This window comes from Protopterus annectens, chromosome 4.part1 (assembly GCF_019279795.1).
Source record: "Protopterus annectens isolate FY-2018-M chromosome 4.part1, PAN1.0, whole genome shotgun sequence".
In the NCBI taxonomy this organism is placed as follows: domain Eukaryota; kingdom Metazoa; phylum Chordata; order Ceratodontiformes; family Protopteridae; genus Protopterus; species Protopterus annectens.
Window position 1 is genome coordinate 361856656 of NC_056734.1, and position 22702 is coordinate 361879357.

General features: G+C 45.1%; 1 protein-coding gene across 2 annotated transcripts in view; it reads right to left on the bottom strand.

The window, feature by feature from the left end:
- The window catches only part of FXR1 (FMR1 autosomal homolog 1), a 1545230-nt gene that overhangs the window by 953573 nt on the left and 568955 nt on the right, over positions 1–22702 (bottom strand). The window lies entirely within an intron of this gene.

Sequence of the window (22702 nt, forward strand, 5' to 3'; positions counted from 1 at the left end):
ATTGTGAGCTGCATGCATATCTCGGCTGTACCAAACCAAATGGCACCCAGAAGCAACTGTCTGACAAGAAGGCAAAGATTAACATTTTAATATTGCTAATCAAAAAATTCTAGACAGATTTAGAGTGGGCAGGGATATAGTATAAGCTTTAGTGAGTATGTGTATGATCTACACATGAGGACTTGGGGGTGTGTGCATGTTTTTCATATACCTGCTGATACAAGGTCATGTATAGTCATCACTATACTTGCCACAGTGACCTTCCAGACAAACTCGGGATATGTTTAGTATCTCACAGGGTTCAGAATCAAAGACAGTTCAGCAGTTCGACATACTCTTGGTTCACGTGGATCAGTATATTTACCTGCCAGTGTTGCCTCAGGACCGAGCCAAAACCATGAGTGCTTTCTACAGAACAGCACACTTTTCCTGAGGTGCTCGGTGCAAAAGATTGCACCTATGCTGCCATTAGGGCTCCACCTGGACCATGGAAGTAGCAGTATCAGAAAAAGAAGGGATCTGATTCCATCAACTGCAAGGCATTGAGTGATGCATGGGGGTGCACCACTAACATGTCAGCTCATCAACCTGGCAGTGCCCATGATTCTTACATCTGGCACACAAGCTCACTGTACTTTCTCTTTCTTCATGGAAGGATAATCCACAGTCACCTTGTTGGTAAGTGCAAACTTTTCCTACTTTTCTGTATAGATATATTTTGGAAAATGCTCTGCTTATTAGTAACCCCCCTCTTTCCTTTTGTGTGTGCCCCTCCTTTACTTTACAAGTGATGTAGGCTACCCTCATGTCTCCAGTAAGCACCATTATGATCCCCCCATATAGATCACTCTGCCCATAGGAGCAAGGGGCAGATTCTGACGTGTCTACTAAGGCTACCACACTTCCCTGACTGATATCACCCCCATTAAGATGTTGTCTGTGTGTGGTGTGTATCCTGCGTGTCTGCAGGCACAAAGCCTACATCCATGGTCTGTGCACAGGGTGCAGTGGTCAAATTCGTTGTGTCCAGCTCATCCCTACTATCCTTATCAGATACTGCAGACCTTCTGACATCAGGCAGAGACAGTTCTACAGTGCTGGTACTGAATAAATAATCACCTGTGAATATACCAAAGCACAACATCCTGTGTAAGTACGACCCAGCACCAGAAGTATATGTGAAACTCAAGTGTTAAAATATTAACATTAAAAGTGAATATTTTAATTGCCTACCTTTTGCAGATCCATGGATTGGAACCCCCCCCCCCCCCAATGTCCTTGTATACTGTAGATTAGGCAGCTTTAATAATTTGGACAGAATGTGCCTAGTCATCTGTTTTGAAAGGAGACAAACAGATCTACTCGAGGTATTTCCCACATCTGAATCAATTCCTGGAAGACATTTTTTATTTTCGAGTTTCCACTTATGAGGGTCTGTCTAGGATATGCTGAACTTATCTGCCACTATATTTTGCACTGACAGTATGTAAGAAGTCTTAGGGGTTAAGGAGTACTGTAGAGCCAAGTCCCAAACTATCACTACCAACCAGCACACAGGGTACACTCTGGTGCCCCTTGTTTATGTACCACATTACTGCAATGTTGTCTGTGATAACCTAAAGAGGAACTGGGCTCAAAAGACGTAGAGCTTTTATGGCATAAATTACAGCCAACATTTTTTTGACATGGATGTGCTTTTGACATATCTGAGTTGTCCCACAGTCCTTGCACTTTTACAGCCATTGAAACTGCTCTTCACACAAAATCTGAAGAGTCTGTCTGTACAGATTGTGCTGGAATAGGTTGAGAAAAAGGGAGCCTTGGACCGAGAGCCATCTGACATTACCAAGTCCAAAACTGGAATTTGAAATGCTGAAATTCTACAGGATAAGAAATTTGAGTCCACATGTTTCTGAGGTACTAGTAAATCCTTCTAATACGCAGTCTGGCAAGTGTTAGCATGGGGATGACAGAAGCCATAAGACACAATATCCTAAAATTCTCTGGCAAAAGTTTGAGAATTATGAGAAAAGTTCAGGAATAATTTGAGATATAAATCCACCTTGTCTTGAGGTACAAAAGCCTCTTGCATAACAGTGCCAACATCTGAGAAGCACAATCATGTGAGATGGAGTAAGGGGGGATAAGTAGAAATGAATTAAGAGAAAAGAAAATGAAAGTTACTTACTTGCCTTAACACTACATCTGTGTTATCTCCTTCCGTCTGTCTCAACCTGTGGATAATCAGACCTGATGAACTCCAAGGCCAGCAGATCAGAATCGTCAGCTCCAATGCTACACCTCCACTCCCATGACGCACTATGTATCCAAATCTCCTGAAGTATGCCCTACCAAGTCCCCCACAGTAATAGAAAATCAGACCACAGGGTCCTCAAGACAGACCTCAGGTTAGACTACAAGATTGTCTAAGAGCCATAAATTTTAACAATGACAATTAATAAGGACAACAGAAGGCGGGATAGATGATACTGACAGAAGCCACCATGGATCTAGTGTTATGGTAAATACATAATTTTCATATCCAATGCTGTGTTTTCCATCCACCTCAAACTGTGGGGCAAAGTCCCCAGCCAGAAAATTGGGTGGTATTAGGATAGAGCATTCCACAAAATGGTGGAGCTAATGCTTGCCATGGATAGTGACTGAATATCCAATTTACAGTGAGTATAAGCAGAAGACTAAGTAGTCACTGCATATTAAGTAGAGGTGACAACTGCCCTGGTGGAATGGATTCTGCTTGCTGGACAGTGGCATGCCTTTCAAAGAATGAACAAAACATATATACTCAGAAAGCCATCGCAACAAAGTAACTTTAGAAACCTGCTTACCGAACTTGGCCTAAAAAAGGACATGAAAAGCTGGTGTCTCATCTCTTAAATTGTTTGGTCCTACCCAAATAAAAACTTAGTTGGCGAATATCCAAAAAACTGAAGCATATATTCTCCTTTGTTACTGAAACTTGGTAAGTAAACTGGTAAATTAATTGTTTGGTTCAGATTAGACTCAGAGGCCACCTAAGGCAAGGAAGGAGGGATTGGGCTTCAAAGAACCCCTGTATTTGTGATAGACAAGTAAGGAGGGTTACAGTAAGCCAACTCCAAAGCTCTTCTAGTGTAGAAGTAATGGTGAACTTAGACAATTGGATGGGAAAATGGAAATTCATCCCTAGTTTGGCACCTATGTCTCTAATAGGTTCACAGGTAGGTACTACGCTATCGGCCCTAGGGTCTATACAAGCCTAGCCAAAAAGGTACCCTGGCTTTTGCCACCCAAGAAAATTATTTTCCTGTGCCCCTGTCGAGCAGAACCACAGAGGTGATCCCCAGGGTGAATTTCCTATTTCCCATTCAATCATTAAGAGTTTTCCTTGAAGAGTGCTATAAGGAGCTTTGTTTGATATAGATAAGTAGTTTGTTCCAGAGTATGGGAAGTCTCTGGGACAGGAATCTATCCCTCCAGCATGTTCTGTTTATTGTGGTGACAAGGTTTAGGTCCCTAGAGCGTGTAGCTTGGAGGGATTGGGATTTCTTTAAGTGGAGCATGTCCAACAGCTCTGGGTTTGACATAGCTTTGTATGTTAGGCACAGATCGCCTCTGAGTAGGCGATGTGCGACGGAGTACAGCTGGAGTTTTTTGAGACGGTCTGCGTAAGGCATCTGTTTGAGGCCGGTAATCCTCTTTGTGAGGTATTTCTGCGGCATTTCCAGTTGTTGTTGATGTCTTGTGAGGTACATACCAAAAGGGGCTTTGTACTCTATAATGGGTCTAATGAGGGACTAGGTACATACCAAAAGGGGTGTTGTACTCTATAATGCGTCTAATGAGTGATGAGTAAAGGGGAACAATGATCGCTTTTTTCCTGGATGAGTAACCTTTTGGGATGAGGTGTGCCACGTAGAAGGATCTCCTGACTACTGTGGTGATGTGATTATCAAAGGAGAGACTACTGTCCACCTGTGTCCCAAGGTCTCTTATCACACTTTCGGTGCTAAGTAGACTGCCACCTATGGGGCAGCTCATGGGTACAGAGTATTTAACCAAAGAAGATGGCAATGCACTTTTTGGCACTGAGCTTGAGGTCATGGCTTTGACACCAGGCATCTGTCTCAGTGAGGCTCTTTTGTAGGATGTCCACATCATTAGGAGTTTCAATTATGGCTCCTAGTTTGCAGTCATCTGCGAACTTCGTTAGCCAAAGTCCTTCTGTGTTGGCCCGTACTTCAGAAAAGTAGATACCAAACAGGAGAGGACCCAGGACTGAACTCTGTGGTACACTCTACTCGTTACTGGTCTGAAGTCAATGACCCAGTTGGCAACCCATCTTGTGACATATGGATTTATACCTAGTTTAGTGAGTTTATCTATAATTCCAGAGTGGGGGATGGTGTTGAAAGCCTTGGTGAGATCTAGATAGGCTGTGTGAACCACCTTACCCTCGTCTACGGCTTTGGTGACTGCTTCAAAGAAGTCAATCAAGTTTAGGTGACATGATCTGCCTTTTACAAACCCAAAATGGGTGGGGTCCAGAGTTTGGAGATTACTAATGTCTTTGTTTATAAGTTCCATGATGATAAGTTCCAAGGCCTTGCAGACCAGGCTCGTTAGGCTAATGAGGCAATAGTTCCCAGGGTCCATGGTGGCTCCCCCTTTGTGGAGTGGGATAACCATTGTTGTGTGCCAATAAGTGGGCACAAAGCCTGAGGTGAGGCTATGACTGAATATGGTGCTTAGGTGAGGTGCCAGTTCATTCTGTAGTTCATGTAGAACGCAGCCTGGAATGTTGTCAGGTCCCATGGATGCTGTGTTCTTGGGCTTTGGAGAGTGTGGTTTTTACCTGTGCAGCCGTGATTACAGGAACTTTGCATTCTTCCAGTATAGAGATGGGCCTTTAGGGGGTGAGAGAGGGGTAAAGTTAGCACTGAACCTATCTGCCAGGATGTTGGCAATATCAGTTGGTTTTGTATATTTAGTGCCATTGTGCTGCAACTCGGAGCAGATCTGAGTGCTGCCACTGCGATTCTTGACATAGCTATAGAATGCTTTGTGGTTGTCTTTAGAATCAGTGGCGATTTTGTTTTCATAACTAGCTTTGGAGGATTTTATGAGGGATCACAGCTTCTTACTGAGGCTGATCAGGGAGTTCTTCCAGTCATGGGATTTTACTCCTTTTTTGCAACAGTTTCTTTCTTCTGTTGTAGAGTTTGTTTATGGCAGGGGACCACCAGATTGGCTTACTTTTTTGGAGGATAGCATCTTGGTTCTGTTAGGGATAGCATGATCCATGCACTCGTGTAAGTGCTTATAAAGTGCATTTGTGTAAGATCCAGCAGTCGTACCTCTATTGTCCGTCTGCATAGGTGTCGTGAAGTTTGCCACTTCTGTCTTAATATTTTATGGTGGTTTTCCTAATGGGGGGTGAGGGTGGGATGTGGATGTCTAGGCTGATTAGCTTGTGGTCAGTGGACACAGGTATCCTGTAAATATCTCCCAGGCCCATGCTTACACTTATCAAAGGTATTAGAACTTGTCAGAGATTTGGGATGCATGGCTAGGTTTAAAAAGGCCCTTGTGGTCCTTAGCCTAGTAAACGCCTACGAACCAAAAGTTTTTTAAGACAGGAAACTTCAAATCTACCACTGCAGCTGGCCAAAATGAAGCCTTTGTCAAAACTTAAAAGAATGATGGGCAAGTTGCAAGGAGGAAAAGGATCCCTTGTAGGAAGGATCCCTTCAAAAAGGTCTATGACAAATCTGAGAGAGAAGCAATAGGCATGTGCCCTTGCTACACATGAAAATTGGAAATGGCCATCTGAACCTTAACAGTGGAGTAACTGAGTCCAGAGTGAAAAAGCCCAGAAAGAAAATCCAGAATTGCCCGTAGAAGAGCAGAGAATGGATCCAGGACCTTAAGAGCCCCAAACAGAAAATCTTTTCCATTCACTAGTATAAATGGTTCTGGTAGAGGGTTTCTGAGACAAACAAAAAGAGTATGCACCACCCTTTGGAAAAGCCTGGGATCCCTAGCCATCAGAGGAATTGGAGGAACCAAGCGATTAACCTGAGGGAGTTTAAATACAAGCGAGACTGGCATGATGGATGAGAAATTAAATTTGGAACGGTATCCAGAATTCACTGGGGTTTAAAAGGTGAGCCTAGAGAAAGAGGAACCAGACTTGTCTTGGCCAGAAGGGAGCTACAAGTACCACATTCACTCTGCAAAGGGCTGCTTTCAGTAGAAACATGATCATCAAGAGCATTGGAAGGCAGGCATACAGGAGACCAGGATCCAAACAGAAGAATGTCTCTCTGTGACTATGCAATGGAAGGGGGGGCTCACGGCAAAGAACCTGCACATTTGGCACTGAAGGGGATAGCAAACATACCACACCATAGCTAGTCACAGCAGCTGAAAAGCTGCACTGCCCCCTGTATGACAGAGGGGCCACTTATGAGGCATCAAAATACTCCTACGCAGACTGTCCACTAGAATGCTGGATCTCACTGAGATGTGCACTGCTGTCAGAAAGCACTGAGAGGACATTACCCACTGGCGCACTCTCATGGCCTCTCGACGCAGGAGCTAGAATCGGGTTCGTTCTTGCTTCTAGAATCGGGTTCTTTCTTGCTTCTTTATGTACCAAACCACTACAGTTTTGTCTATCTGAACAGCTATCACACCTTTGGGGAAGCAGTCTGGAAAGACCCGCAACAGGAGGAGGACTGCTCTCATCTCTAAAACACTGATGTGAATACGTGCCTCTAACTGGGACCAGGTACCTTGGACAGCTTCCCTTCAAAATGCCCCACCCCAGGAAGGTAGCATCCATTGTCACAGTGAACTCTGGCTGCGGAAGAACAAAATGATGACCTGCTGGTATCAACCACCAAGAGATGTGGTGGAGACAGACACTGGTGAGAGGAATCAGAAAGGATATTAGATGGGTATGCAGAACTGATGACATTCACTCTCAAGAAGAGCCTGGCCAAAGGGACAAGACAGACTGCACCAGCCATTAGACCCAGAAGATGAAATATTAAGTAAGATGGCCACCTGTAAAGTAGTAAAACGTGGCTGGCTTGAATTCATAGGGAAGAAAGTCTTGAAGGAGATAGCCTGGCAATCTGATTGGTGGTGTCCAGATGGCATCCTATAAATTCTATGGCATGCAGAGGTTCTACATTAGACGTTTGTAAGTGACTGCTACAGCCAAGAACAGGCATAGCTGGAGCAAAAAAAAAAAAAAAGTCTCTTGCCTAGATCATGGATGTCCTTAAAGCCACTGTAAGGAGTCAGTCCTCCAGCTAATGAAAGACCTGGAACCCCTGCCATTCACTTAATGACCAGGGAGCAGTGGCGAGACCAAACGGCAATGCTCAAAACTGAAAGTGGCTGTCTCCTATCCTGAAGTGCCTCTATTTTGATGTAACACTAGGAATCTTTGAGGTCTACTGAGCCATCCAATCGTCCTTTATCTGGAGAGGTATAATGGACTGCACAGTCACCACATGGAACTGTTTGACAAACAGGTTTACCTTGCCATGGACCAAAATGGGCCTGACGTCCTTGGATGACTCGTTTCATGAGCAGCTTTCGAACCTCTGCTGCTGCCTCCCTTCTTTGATGGGGGGGGTGCATCTCAAAAGGACTTTAATCTCAAATCTGAAATAGCCTGAAAAGAGAATGTATAGCCTCTGTAAATAACTCAGTATCCAGGACTCTGATATTAAGGCCTTCCAACACTGTGGGCAGAGAGCCAAGCACCCTCCTTACTGTCTCCAGAATGCAGCAACCAGGCAAATTTTCAGGAGTGCTGCAAGGGCTTGCCGGAAAAGGGTCTCCCAGTGCCTTGGTTCTGCAAGTCACACCTACTCCTGGAGCAGCATTCATTAAAGTTCCCTCCTCTGCCTTGGGTGGCACCTTCAGAGGGAGCATCCTGGGCAAACTGTTGTGATTTGTGGAACAGGAGGGAGTGAAGGAACGCATATTCGTGGCAGACAATTTCTTGCCCTTGTTTGTTTCTAGTTATAATAGTCTTAACCTTGGGAGAAAATCAGGTTGTCCCATCAAAGGGGATGTTAAGGACATATTGAAGCAGATCACAGTAGATCTGTCCAGAACAGAAGCATCCAAGGCCAGGGACACAGCTCTGATAACCTCAGAGTTGACCCAACCCATGACCTACTGTTCCAGGACACACACTCTACTCCAAAATGACCAAAGCCAAATGCATCACGGCAAACATTGGAGATAAAGCCAGCCAAGCTTTCGTCACCATAAAGAGGTGACATGGGACAGTGTCAGAACCTGCTGAAAGATATTCCAGTAAAGGAGCAGTAAAAATTAAGACAGTGTGAACAGGTTCCCCCAACCTCTGCACCAAGGGAGAAGGGATGATCCTCAGGTCCATCTGGGCCTTCAGGAAGGTTTGCATAATCTGGTCCACCGTTTGATTCCTCGTCAGCTCTGGAGGACGTTACAGACTGCAAAGAAGCCATAGAAGCAGGCCCTCATGGATATGAAAAGGGGAAACCTGGCTCTGAGAAGGAGGAGGAGGAGGTGAGGGCTGTAGAGAAAAACCTCAGCTCGGTGGTAACAGCCACAAACAGGGAATGGATCAACCAGATTTTGGAGGCATAGACAACAGCAGGCTATGCATCTCCCAGTGAGATAATCTGGTTGGGTCCGATGAATAAGTGAACTGTAAAACAGAGATCTTTGCCAGCATGGGACTGATTCCAGATCCAAAGAAAAAGTTGGCAGCACATAGGGTCTGGGGGTCTTTGGAATCAGCTGCCCCTCAAGAAGGGATGTAAAAGCTCTTTTTTCTATCTTTATCTTTCTATTTATCCTTTATCTCCTTCACTTTTTCTTCTAGTCTTTCTCCTTCCTTATCATTTTCCTTTTCTTTCCTCTTGTCAACAGGCCACTTGGTAGGAGAAAGGGGCACAGCGGTCTGTGCAGGTCCAACAAAAGATGGAAGGAGCAAACAGTACAGTTTTGTACCTACCATAAATGTAGATGTTCGAGTGCTAATACAGCCGCAGTCATAACAGATGGGTTCTCCTGCCGTCAGGCGGGTCCTCGGTCGGTCGAATTCCAAAGTCTAGGTCCGGCGTCGGTTGTCATCGCTTCTTCCCTGACGTCAGTGCGACAGGGGGTATAAAGGAACCAGCCGACGCCATTTTCTTCAGTTTTTCTTGCCACAGATGTCAGGTGCCCCCAGAAGGAAGGCAATACATAAATTTGTGTGATAATGCAGTGCAATATAATCAAAATACAGTAGTTGCAAGCAAATACATCATAAATGAAAACCCCAATCAGGTTGTAAGAGGACGTGTTAGCCTATAGGCCTGTCCCAAGAGGGGAAGGAGGGAGGGAAACCTGGACTGCAGCTGTATTAGCACTCGAACATCTACATTTATGGTAGGTACAAAACTGTACTATGTTCATCGTGCATACAGCTGCAGTCATAACAGATGGGTAGAATCCCAAAGCTAAGAAAGGGGTGGTAGGCACTAGGTGGAACTAGGAGGAGCCAAAATGCCCTGCAAGACTGCAGTGGCAAAGCCTGCTCTAGATTTGGAGTATAATGGTAGGTTGTAGTGCTTGGAGAAGGTATGCACAGAACTCCAAGTGGCTGCTTCCAAAATATCCTTGGTAGGAACTCCTCTGAGGAAGGCTGCAGAGGTGGCTGTGGCCCTGGTGGAATGAGTTCTAATGCCTGTAGGAACAGTTTTGCCATGAAAGGAATAGCAAAAGCGTATGCAGTAGGCTATCCATTTTGAGACTGTCTTGTTGGAAATTGGCTTCCCTTGAGCGCCTACCGCATATGCCACAAAGAGCCGTTCTGATTTTCTGAAAGGCTTTGTTCTGTCCAAATAATAACGCAGTTGTCTGTGGATGTCCAAGGAATGTAGTAATCTCTCCCCTTTGTTTTGAGGATTAGGATAAAAAGTAGGTAAATGTATGGCCTGATTTAAAGCTACCCTGGATACCACTTTAGGCATAAAGGACGGGTTGGTTCGTAAGGAAACTCTGTCCTGATGGAAGATGATAAAAGGCTGGACAGCCATGAGAGCCTGTAGTTCTGAAACTCTACGAGCTGAGGTGATAGCCAGAAGGAAAGTTGTTTTCCAGGACAAATATTGCAAATCTGATGAGGCAGCTGGCTCAAAGGGAGGCAAGGTCAGTTTTTCCAGAATTAAATTAAGATTCCAAGCAGGTATTGGTTGTTTCCTTGGAGGCCTTAAATTCTTAGCCCCTCTGAGGAACTGTCTTAAGAGAGGGTGAGAGAATAAAGGTGGATCAGTGTTGTATTCTGCAGAAATGGCTGAGGCATGGATTTTGATGGAGGAGAAAAAGTCCACTGCTTAGCAGTTCAGCCAAATATTGTAGTATTTGAGGTAAATTCAGTTTTCCAGGATCCTGGCCCTTTTTCTCATTCCAGACACAAAAACTTTTCCATTTTGCGGAGTAAGCTTTTCTAGTTGATGGCCTTCTGGCCTCCAAAATGACATCCTGCACCTCCTTGGAGAGTAGGGCCTGTTGTGATGTTAAGGAATCTTCCATGCGGCTAGATTGAGTGTTTTTAGCTGGCTGTGAAGAGTTTTGAAACTGTGCTGAGCCAGAAGAAGAGGCATTAGAGGCAGGGTCCATGGTGGGGAATGCGTCAGGCTGCTCAGAAGTGGGTACCAGTGTTGCCTTGGCCAGTCCGGAGCAATGAGGATCATCTTTGGTCTGTCTGCTTTGGTCTTTAATAGAACTTTGGGCAGCAGAGGAAGAGGAGGGAAGGCATAAACTGTCATTGATGTCCAACCGAAGGAAAGAGCGTCCACTCTCCAGGCCTTTGGATGGAAGATCCTTGAGCAGAATTTTGTCAATTGATGATTCTTGTGGGAGGCAAAGAGATCTATGTCTGGCCTTCCCCATTCTTGGATTATTTCTGTAAAAACTTTTGGATGCAATTTCCATTCGTGTGGATCTGTCATATTCCTGCTTAGGTTGTCTGCCAGCGTGTTTTCCTTGCCTGGCAAGTACTGTGCTTGTAGTTCCATTTGTAAGTCCATGGCCATGTTCCAAAGTGACATGGCCAGTCTGCATAGGGGGTAAGAATGTGTTCCTCCCTGTTTGTTTATGTACCACATAACTGTGGTGTTGTCAGTCTTATCAATAGTTGACCTGGTTGTAGAAGGTCCTTGAAAGCTATAATAGCATTTATTACTGCTAGCATTTCTTTTGATTGATGTGAAGGTGCTTTTCTTTTTGGGACCATTTGCCCTGAATGCACCGGTCTGTCATGTGCGCCCCCCAGGCGTAGTCCGAGGCGTCTGTTGTGATGACTTGATTTGCTTGAGGCTTGCTGAATGGAAGACCTGTGTTTGTTTGACATACTTGAGCCCACCACAGAAATTCCTTTTGCAGACATGGAATTAGTGGTATTACTGTTTCCAAACTGTGGCTGTGTTGAGACCATATGTTTTTCAGGTACCATTGTAGTTTCCTCATATGCAGCTTTGCACATGGGATTAGTAAGATGCAAGATGCCATGAATCCCAGAGCCTGCAGGATTTTCCTTGCAGTCAGCCTGGTGCAATTTGCTAGTGTTCTGAAGTATTGAATTAGTTGCCCCTGCTTCTCTGGCGTGAGGTAGGCCATCTGGGTGTTTGTGTCCAAATTGGCACCCAGGAAAATTATCTTCCGAGAGGGTATTAGCCTTGATTTCTTTTTGTTGACTGTGTATCCCAGAGAGTTCAATAACATTATTACATAAGCCAGATGTTTCAGAAGAATGTGCTTGCTGTCCGCTTGGATCAGGCAGTCGTCCAAATAGGGGTATATTTGTATCCCTTGAAGTCTGCAGTAGGCAATTACTGATGCCAGGCATTTTGTGAATTCTCTGGGCACAGTAGATAAGCCAAAGGGCAATGCAGAGAATTGATAATGGGTTGAACCTGCAAGAAATCTGAGGTACCTTCTGCAATTTTGTCTGATTGGGACATGCAGGTATGCCTCCTTGAGGTCCAATGTTACCAGCCAAGACTCCTTGCCCAGCATGGGAAGAAGTTGCTGTAGAGTGAGCATCTTGAATTTTGGTACGAGTAGAAATGTGTTTAGGATGGATAGATCCAAAATAGGTCTCCAATCTTTTCCCTTCCTTGGCACCAGAAATAGCCTGGAATAAAAACCTTGACCTTGTTCGTAGGTAGGTACCTCTTGAATAGCTTTCATGTTTATGAGATCTGAAATTTGCCTTTGTGCCTCTGCCCTTTGATTGTGTGGCAGGTTTGGCATGCCTCTCATTTTTGGAAGGGTGTGAAAATGGAATTTGTAGCCTCTGTTTATAATGTCCAGGATCCATTTGTCCTTTGTGACAACATGCCAATTTTTTGAGAATAATGCCAGCTTTCCTCCTAAGGGGGCTGCCATTTGAGACCTGGTTGGCATGCAAAGGGGAAAGTCATTGGGTTTGCTTTCTGAAAGATTGTGAGTTGTCCTCACCACCTCTTTGTGTAGGAGCTTGCCATTGTCTGCCTCTATACGATCCTTGGGATTGTCCTTTGCCCCTTGGACGCCTGTATCTGCCTCTTTGGGGTCTGTCTGTGGCAGGAAAGGACCAGTTTTTGGAAGGCCAATTTCTACTAAAACGTGGGGGTTGAACCTGTGGAAATTCTTTCACAGTTTGAATTGATTTAGCCTTTTCCTCCATTTTCCGTAATACTTCCTCAGCATTAGCACCAAACAGTACATCCTTTTGAAGAGGGGCGTCTAGTAATTTAGCTTTGACATGATCAGGCAAGGCTTGTTCCTTGAGCCAGGCATGCCTACGTATGACTGATCCTGTAACAGCTGCTCTACATGAGGCCTCTAGAGCATCAAAACCACATTGTAAGGTATGCTTACCCACTTCTTCTGCACTATGCATCAAATCCTGCAACTCCTTCAAGTCTGGTTGTTCAGGTTGTGACATTTTACTTTTCAATTGTGATAACAAAAACTGTTGGTATTTTAGCATATGAAACTGACAGTTTAAGGCCCTCATGGATAAGGTAGCCGAGGTATATACCTTTTTTCCCCACCTTTCTAAGGATCTGGAATCTCTCTCGGAAGGCAATGGAATTTTGGCAATGGAGGCCTTAACTCCTTTGGGGCCCTGTGAGATGGTTTCTGGGTCAGCAGCATGGCTTTTGTATAGAAACTGGTGTGAGTCAGGAACCCTGTAGTACCTGTCAGGCTTAACTGGAGCTGGAGGTAGAGAGTCCGGGTTAAAGCAGGCCTCCGAGTAAACATCATCTAGGATGTCCAAGACAGGAGGTATAGCCAGAGGCCTGTGCTGGGGTAACAAGAGAAATTCCCTGAGCCTTTTCTTGGAATCTGAATAATCCTGGCCTTCCCAGTGGAAGTGTTCCCTTAAGGTATGCAAAGTTTCCCCAAATGAGTAATCCTCAGGGGGGGATACAGAAGGGATGGACTCCTCTGCATCAGAGTCTTCAAAAGGGGAGTAACACTGTTCCAGATCATCAGAGTGCTCTGAAATAATGGAGCCCTGATCAGAGGAGGGGGAATCTTCCTCCACTCTGGGCCTTTTGTCCGGTGGGGGCTGAGAAAGTACAGTTTTGTACCTACCATAAATGTAGATGTCCGAACTGGATAGCATCTGCAGTCATAACAAGTGGGTTGTCCTGTCGTCAGGCAGCCCTTCAGTCGGCCGGATTCCAAAGTCCGGGTCCGGCTTCGGCTGATGTCGCACTCCACCCGACGTCATCTCTGTTGGTCTTCGGGTATAAAGGCATCAGCCGATGCCATTTTCCTCAGTGTTTCTTGCCCCAGATGCCAGTAGCCCTCTTGCAGGCTAAAATTTGGATAGATGCCAATGTTTCCAAATAGATAGAGGTAAACACAACAATAAGCATGTATGTACATATACAAAAACAAATACACCATAAAAGACTCCCCCAACAGCTAGCTATTAGAAGGGTAAACACCCTAGGAGTACCACAGAGCGGATGGTGGGAGGGTAATCCTGACTGCAGATGCTATCCAGTTCGGACATCTACATTTATGGTAGGTACAAAACTGTACTATGTCCTTCATGGATGCATCTGCAGTCATAACAAGTGGGTAGAATACCATAGCCAACTAGGGGAGGTGGATAAAAGTAGATTATGGTGTGTTTAGGATCCCTTGCAGTACAGCAGTGGCAAACCCTGCTCGGGATCTGGAATATAGAGGCAAATTATAATGCTTGGCAAATGTATGCACTGAGGTCCAAGTAGCCGCCTCAATAATGTCTTTGGTTGCCACTCCTCGTAAGAAGGCTGTGGTAGTGGCTGTTGCTCTTGTAGAATGAGGTCTTATGTTCTGTGGAATTGGTTTTCCATGGAAGGAGTAACAGAATCGTATGCAATTTCCTATCCATTTGGAGATTGTCTGTTTGGAAATAGCTTTTCCTTCCCTTCCTGTTGCATAGGCTACAAAAGTTGGTCAGTCTTTCTGCTATTTTTGTTCTGTCCAAGTAGTAGCGTAGCTGTCTATGTACATCCAAGGTATGCAGTATTCTTTCCCTCTGTTTTGTGGGTTGGGAAAGAAGGTAGGTAGGTGGATTGCCTGGTTTAAAGACACTCTGGATACCACCTTAGGCATAAATGTAGGATTAGTCCTCATGGACACTCTATCTTGGTGGAAGATTAGGAAGGGTTGCACTGCCATTAAGGCCTGTAGTTCTGAAACCCTCCTTGCTGAAGTAATTGCCAGTAGGAAAGCAGTTTTCCATGATAGGTGTTGTAGGTCTGCTGTTGCTGCTGGTTCAAAGGGTGCTAGTGTCAACTTTTCTAGCACAAAGTTTAAATCCCAAGCTGGTAATGGTGGTTTCCTTGGAGGTTTTACATTCTTGATTCCTCTGAGGAATTGTCTGAGCAAAGGGTGCGAAAAAACAGGTGCATCAAAGCTGCATTCTGCTGAAATAGCTGATGCATGTATCTTGATGGAGGAGTAGGACAGGCCTGAATGAAGAAGTTCGGCCAGATACTCCAGAATGTTAGGCATATCTATGTTTGACACATCTTTTCCTCTTTCCGTACTCCAGATGACAAACCTTTACCATTTTCCAGCATAGTTCCTTCTTGTTGAAGGTCTGCGTGCTTCCAGAATAATGTCTTTAACTCTTTGGGAAAGTTCTGGAATAGCTGCTGTTATGTGATGTTCCATGCAGTCAGTTGTAAGGTTTTTAGGTTTGGATGTATGATGCTGTAGTTGTTCTGCGTTAACATCAAAGGCATCAGGGGAATTGTCCATATATTGTTCCGAGACATGCTCCTCAGTAGTGGGTACCAGTGTTGTCTTGGCCAGTTTGGAGCTATCAGGATTATCCTTGGACGTTCTTCCTTGATTTTTAGTAGTACCTTGTGTATCAAAGGAAGAGGCGGGAATGCATATGCTGTTAGGCCTTTCCAGTTGAAAGAGAGCGAATCCACTTTCCATGCTAATGGGTGGAATGTCCTTGTGCAGAATTTTTTGAGCTGGTGATTGAGAGGTGATGCGAATAGGTCTATCTGTGGCATTCCCCATTTCTTTGAGATGGTCTTGAAGATGTCCGGATGAAGCTTCCATTCGTGGCATCCGAGTGGTTCTGCTTAATATGTCTGCTAGGGTATTGTCTTTCCCTAGTACAAATATTGCCTGTAACTGGATGTTGTAGCTGAGTGCCAGGGTCCACAGCTCCAAGGTCATTCTGCATAGGGGGTATGAATGAGTGCCTCCCTGTTTGTTGATGTACCACATGACTGTGGTGTTGTCTGTCCTTATCATCAACTGGCCCTCTTTGAGAAATGGTTTGAACTTTTGGATTGCCAGTTTTACTGCCAGCATTTCTTTTAGGTTGATGTGCAGTTGAAGTTGATCCTGTGTCCACAATCCTTGCACGCATTTGTCCAGCATGTGCCCCCATCCTAGGTCTGAAGCGCCTGTTGTGATGGTCTGGCTTGCTTGACATCTGCGAAAGGGTAGGCCTGGGTTTGACTGGCATGCCTGAGCCCACCATAGGAACTCCTGTTTTAAGCATGGAATTAGTGGGATTTCTGTTTCTAGACTGTGTCTGTGTTGGGACCATAAATTCTTTAGGTACCACTGTAGTTTTCTCATATGTAGTCTGGCAAATGGAACCAAGATTATGCATGATGCCATGAAGCCCAAGGCCTGCAGTACTTTTCTTGCTGTTAACTTGTTCAGTTTTGTTAGTGCCAAGAAGTATAGAGGGAGTTCTTTTGTTTTTCTGTAGTCAGGAATGCCATTTGTTTTACTGTGTCCAATTCCGCCAAGAAAGTCCTTGTTTGGGATGGTATTAGCCTTGACTTTTGTAAATTGACTGTGTATCCCAGTGCTTGTAGCAAGTAAATGACCCTTTGTAAATCTGTTGTCAGCTTGCTTTTGTTGTCCCTTGTAGCAGGCAGTCGTCCAGGTATGGGTAAATTTGAATTCCTGAAGTCTGCAATGGGCGATTACTGATGCCAGGCATTTTGTGAATACTCTGGGCAGTAGATAAGCCAAAAGGCAATGCTGAGAATTGATAGTGCTCTGATCCTGCAAGAAATCTGAGGTATCTTCTGCAGATTGGTCGAATGGGGACGTGCAGGTATGCCTCCTTGAGATCTAGAGTTACCAGCCAAGACTCCTTGCCCAGCATGGGAAGAAGTTGCTGTAGGGTCAGCATTTTGAATTTTGGGACAATGATGTATGTATTTAAGGTGGACAGGTCGAGAATTGGTCTCCAACTTTTTCCTTTCTTGGAACTAGGAATAGTCTGGAGTAGAACCCTTTCCTTGCTCTGCTGCTGGCACTCTTTCCACAGCTCTCATGTTTGCTAACTCCATTATCTGGCGAGAGCCTCTGTTTTTGATTTGGAGGTAGATTTGGCATTCCTCTTTGACTGGAATAGTGTGGAAGTGAAACCGTAACCTTGATCTATGGTTTGTAAAATCCACTTGTCCTTTGTTATGTAGTGCCAGTTCTTTGAAAATAAGGTTAACTTTCCGCCTAGAGGAGCTGCTATTTGTTCCCTGGTAGGCGGGTTTAGGTTAAGTCACTGTGGTTGTGTTGATGTAGTGGCAGTGGCGTGTCTGTGCCTCTGTTGTTACCTTGCCACTGTCTTCCTCTGTAGGCACCTCCTCTGGATTGGTTTCTGCCTCTGGAACGTCTATTCCTGCCCCTTTGAAATTTTGTGGAGTCAGGAAAGGACCAATTTTGGCAGGCCAGTTCCTGCTAAACCTTGGGGGTTGAACCTGCAAGAAATCTTTAACAGTTTGAACAGATTTTGCCTTTTCTTCCATTTTCTTCATAACCTGCTGGGCAGATGTACCAAACAAACTTGTCTTGTCCATAGGAGCATCTAGCAACTTAGCTTTAACATGATCCGTAAAGCTTGTTCCTTTAGCCATGCATGCCTTCTTATCACTGTGCCTGTCATGGCTGATCTAAATGAAGCCTCCAGTGCATCATAGCCACATTTTAAGGAATGGTTGCTAACCTGTTGTATGTTATTTACCATATCTAATACATATTTCTTATCAAGAGATTCATCAGTGGTTAGTTTTTAGTTAACTGATCCAGCATAAACTCTTGGTATTGTATCATGTGAAACTGTCAGTTTAAAGCTCTAGCTGAGAGAGTAGCTGAAGTGTAGACCTATTTACCCCATCTGTCTAATGTCCTTGCTTCCCTTTCAGAAGGAATAGGGTTTTAGCTATGGTCGCTACTGCCTTGGGGCCCTGGGATATAGTTTCTGGGTCTGCAAGTGGAGCCTTGTAAAGGTGGTGATGAGTATCTGGCACCCTGTAAAATCTGTCTGGTTTGGTAGGGGCTGGGGTAAAGAATCTGGAGCGGAGCAAACATCATTGAAAGCATCATCCACCACAGAGAGAACAGGGGTATAGCCAAGGGCCTGTGCTGAGGGGGGTGCAGAAAGGTCCTAAGTCTTTTCTGGAGTCTGAAAAATCCTGTTGCTGCCATTGGAACTGTTCTCGCATGGCATGCAAAGTTTCCCCAAAGGAAAATTCTTCTGGTGGGGAAGCAGCTGGGATGGATTCTTCAGCATCAGAATCTTCAAAATTGGAGAAGGAGCCTCTGGCTGGTCAGTTATGTCTGATTCATCAGCAGAATCATCAGAGGACACTGGCTCGGGGCTCTGCCCTAGGTCTCTTCTCTGGGGCTGAGAGGCCCTGTCTGGGTGAGATTGAGATCCTCTAATTAAAGAAATTAAATCTTCTGCCAAGGTAAGCATTTGAGAACTAGAAGAGGGCCTGGATGGGGTGGTTTAACAGGCACTGTTTTAGTAGTCTTGGCAGCTTTAGCCCTGGCGAAGGCCTTAATGGACATGGCTGCTGGAGGCCTAGCAGCACCACGTGCTGGGGTAGAAACATCCAAGGGATGGTGTCTGATAAGTCAACCACCGTAGTGGGTAAAATTTCTGAAGTCGCTTCAAGAGTTGTAGCAGGGGCCTCAGTTGTAGGAAAAGGTTCAGCTGTACTTTGTTCAGTTTTCTCGGTTTCGCCGAAACCGAGACACTCGCGGTTTGCTTGACCAAGGTTTCGCCGAAACCGCTGAGCGAGTGTCGGTCTTTATCTTTGCTTTTGCCAGATTGGGTAGTCGGAGGATCCGACGGCATAATGTACGCAAAATCAGAACCGAAAAACTGTTCAGCAAACTCCGACCGACGCCTAAGCGTTCGTCGGTTGAAGGAAGCACAGGCCGAACAGGCTGCTACGTCGTGGGCTGGGCCTAAACAAGGCAGACAGTAAGAGTGGAAATCTTTATGAGGTATTTGTTTCCCACAGTTTAAACAATTGTTAACTTTTTCTGACATCGGCTGAGGCAAGAAAGAGTCCCCAACGGGGTACTTAGCTTCAGAAGTCTTCGAAGTAGTATTCGGTAGAAGTAATCTCTGGATCCGACCGACCGGCACTTGCGAACAGCTTCTGCTTCGGGCGCCACGCGGCAAGAAAGACTGGGGAAAATGGCGTCGGCTGATGCCTTTATACCCGAAGACCAACAGAGATGACGTCGGGTGGAGTGCGACATCAGCCGAAGCCGGACCCGGACTTTGGAATCCGGCCGACTGAAGGGCTGCCTGACGACAGGACAACCCACTTGTTATGACTGCAGATGCATCCATGAAGGACATCCTCTGATTAGAGTAATTAAATCCTCAGCCATTTTAAGCATCTGTTTCTTAGGCATGGGGCCTGGAGATGGGCCCTGTGTAGCTGGTCTCTTAGAGTGCATGGTTGCTTTAGACTTTGTGAAAGCCTTGATGGAGAAAGAAGAGGAAGGTCTGAAGACACCTCGAGTGGAGGTGGACCTGTCCACATTCTGTGTTTCAACGCCAAGAGTGGCTTCGGTATCTGTAGTGGGGGTGTGGGCCAAGGAGCCTGCAACCTCGGGCACAGGAGACACCGTCAAAGATGTGTCGTCGGTAATCAGGGGCTGCGTAGGTGCCTCGCTGAGAACCGGACTACGTGCAGTCGGCTTTGGTGTGGTGTCGGTAGAGGCCGCGGACCTCGTGTGTCGGTCCTTGTCTTTGTGTTTTTTAGACAAAACTGGAGTCGGAGTATCCGACGACATAGTATAGTTAAATGCTTTCCCAAAATAATGTTGGGCGAACTCCACCTGACGCTTAATACTGCGTTTGTTGAATGTAGCAAAAAAGCGACAGACCGAGACGTCGTGGTCTGGGCCTAAACAAGGTATACAGAGGGAATGGAAATCCTTATGCGGTATTTGCTTCCCACAAGAAATACAATTATTAACTTGGTCTGACATCGGTCTGAGGCAAGAAAAGTTTCCCCAATGGGGTACTTAGCTTTTAAGAAGACTTTGGTTTCCAAATTTTCGTAATCTCAGGAGTTGGCCGACCGGCACTTGCGAACTGCTTCTGCTTCGGGCACCATGCGGCAAGAAAGACTAAAGAAAATGGCGTTGGCTGGTTCCTTTATACCCCTGTCGCACTGACGTCAGGGAAGAAGCGACGACAACCGACGCCGGACCTAGACTTTGGAATTCGGCTGACCGAGGACCCGCCTGACGGCAGGAGAACCCATCTGTTATGACTGCAGCTGTATGAAAGATGAACATCCTGTAAGACTAGACTTGTTCAACAGCCAGACAAAGTCCTGGCTCCAAAAGCTGCACAGGCATGGACATCTTTGCCCAAATGGGCAACACAAAAGCAATAAACACATCTATCGTGTGTGTCCTGGGGGAAGGACAATTAGTGCCCACACCCCAGGCACTTTTTAAACTCAGAGGTGTTATCCATAACACAGTCCCACAACCACCACCAAAAAGGCAGTAAAAGTACACAGGGTTAGAAAATTGGTTAAATCTAACCAATGCAAATACCAGAAATATACCATTTTTTTTTTACTAATAGTAATTTTTTTAAATGCAGAAAACCAGAAGTTTAAAGCTACCCACCAAAAATGGTGACGAGTTCAAAATCACTGTTAAAGACCCTTAGGAGGGGAAAAGGTCTAAATACAACTGCAAACATAGAAAAAAATCAACTGCAGCTAACAATATTAGAGGAAGATATCAGAAGAATGGCAAAGTCAAATATCAAAATTCTCTCAGTGGCATGGAGCTTTGTTGAAGCACACCTCATCATGAAAGCAGCAGATAAGATCTGAGGAGATGTATGCATGCAACGCAATATGAGAGAGGAGGTCTGCCAGCCTTGGATCAGATCTGATAACCCACAGGCTGCGACAGATAGAAAAGACAACACTGGATCCTTTGTTGAGAACTCTTGGCATTTGAGCAGACTTTTCACAGATAAGCAAGTTGTCTTAAGGAAAATGTGTATACCCTGTAGATTGTAGTTGACCTCTATTGGGGCTAGGTATTTGTAAACATTCTTAGCGCAGCAGACAACCCAAAAGGTAATAAACAGAATTGAAAAAGTGAATTGGGTACACACAGACGTGGCTATCTCTTGAAGCTGTGTGCTATGGGAATGTGATGGTAAGAATCCTTTAGGTCTAAGGTCACCATAACATAGTGGTCTAGGAGTAGTGCTTCTAACAGACTGGAGGGTCAACATGTTGAATTTTGGAATCTTCACAAAAATATTGAGAAAGGATAGACCCAAACCTGGTCTCCAAGAGTGTTCCTTTTTTAGGGCAAGAAACATTCTGAAATAAAAGTAATTTCCTATGTGAAACATGTTCTATGACATCTACTGGAGGAGGATTCTATCCATTCCCAGTTGTAAACCTCTTGATCACCTTTATAACCCATTTGGCTGAAACTATCTTATGCCAAATGGAGGAAAGTACAGTTGTGTACACTTACCATAAATGTAGATATTCGTGTGTATTCACTGTTGCAATCATCACATTTGGGTTATCTGCTTGCAGTAGCCCTCAGTCGGCATGATTAAAGTCTTGGGTCCTGCGTCAGTTGCTGTCTCATTTTCCATGACGTCTGGTCGTAAGGGGTATAAAGCATGCAGCCGACCCAATTACATCAGTTTTTCTTGCCCCAGATGTCAGGTGCCCCCATAATGGGAAGCAATTAGATACAAGGTTACACCTCCAACAAAAAAGCAAATACACCAAAAAGCTTTAAGCATAGTAAACAAGAATAGAGGTATAGTCAATAGATGTCAGGGGGCTGGAGGGAGGGTAACCAGGACTGCAACAGTGAATACACTCAAACATCTACATTTATGGTAAATGTACACAACTGTACTATGTTCTTCATGTTTCACTGTTGCAGTCATCACATTTGGGTAGATTCCCAAAGCTAAGGATTGGAGGAGGTAATTAGATAGCATTAGGACCAGCTATAAGGCCGTGCAAGACTGCAGTGGCAAAGCCAGCTCTGGATTTAGAAAAAATTGGCAAGGGGTAATGCTTGGTGAAGGTATGTACAGAAAGTACAGTTTTGTACCTACCATAAATGTAGATGTCCGAACTGGATAGCATCTGCAGTCATAACAAGTGGGTTGTCCTGTCGTCAGGCAGCCCTGCAGTCGGCCGGATTCCAAAGTCCGGGTCCGGCTTCGGCTGATGTCGCACTTCACCCGACGTCATCTCTGTTGGTCTTCGGGTATATAAGCATCAGCCGACGCCATTTTCCTCAGTGTTTCTTGCCCCAGATGCCAGTAGCCCTCTTGCAGGCTAAAATTTGGATAGATGCCAACGTTTCCAAATAGATAGAGGTAAACACAACAATAAGCATATATGTACATATATACAAACAAATACACCATAAAAGACTCCCCCCCAACAGCTAGCTATTAGGAGGGTAAACACCCTAGGAGTACCACAGAGGGAAGGAGGGAGGTAATCCTGACTGCAGATGCTATCCAGTTCGGACATCTACATTTATGGTAGGTACAAAACTGTACTATGTCCTTCATGGATGCATCTGCAGTCATAACAAGTGGGTAGAATACCATAGCCAACTAGGGAGGAGGATAAAGGTAGATTATGGTGTGTTTAGGATCCCTTGCAGTACAGCAGTGGCAAACCCTGCTCGGGATCTGGAATATAGAGGCAAATTATAATGCTTGGCAAATGTATGCACGGAGGTCCAAGTAGCCGCCTCAATAATGTCTTTGGTTGCCACCTCGTAAGAAGGCTGTGGTAGTGGCTGTTGCCCTTGTAGAATGAGGTCTTATGTTCTGTGG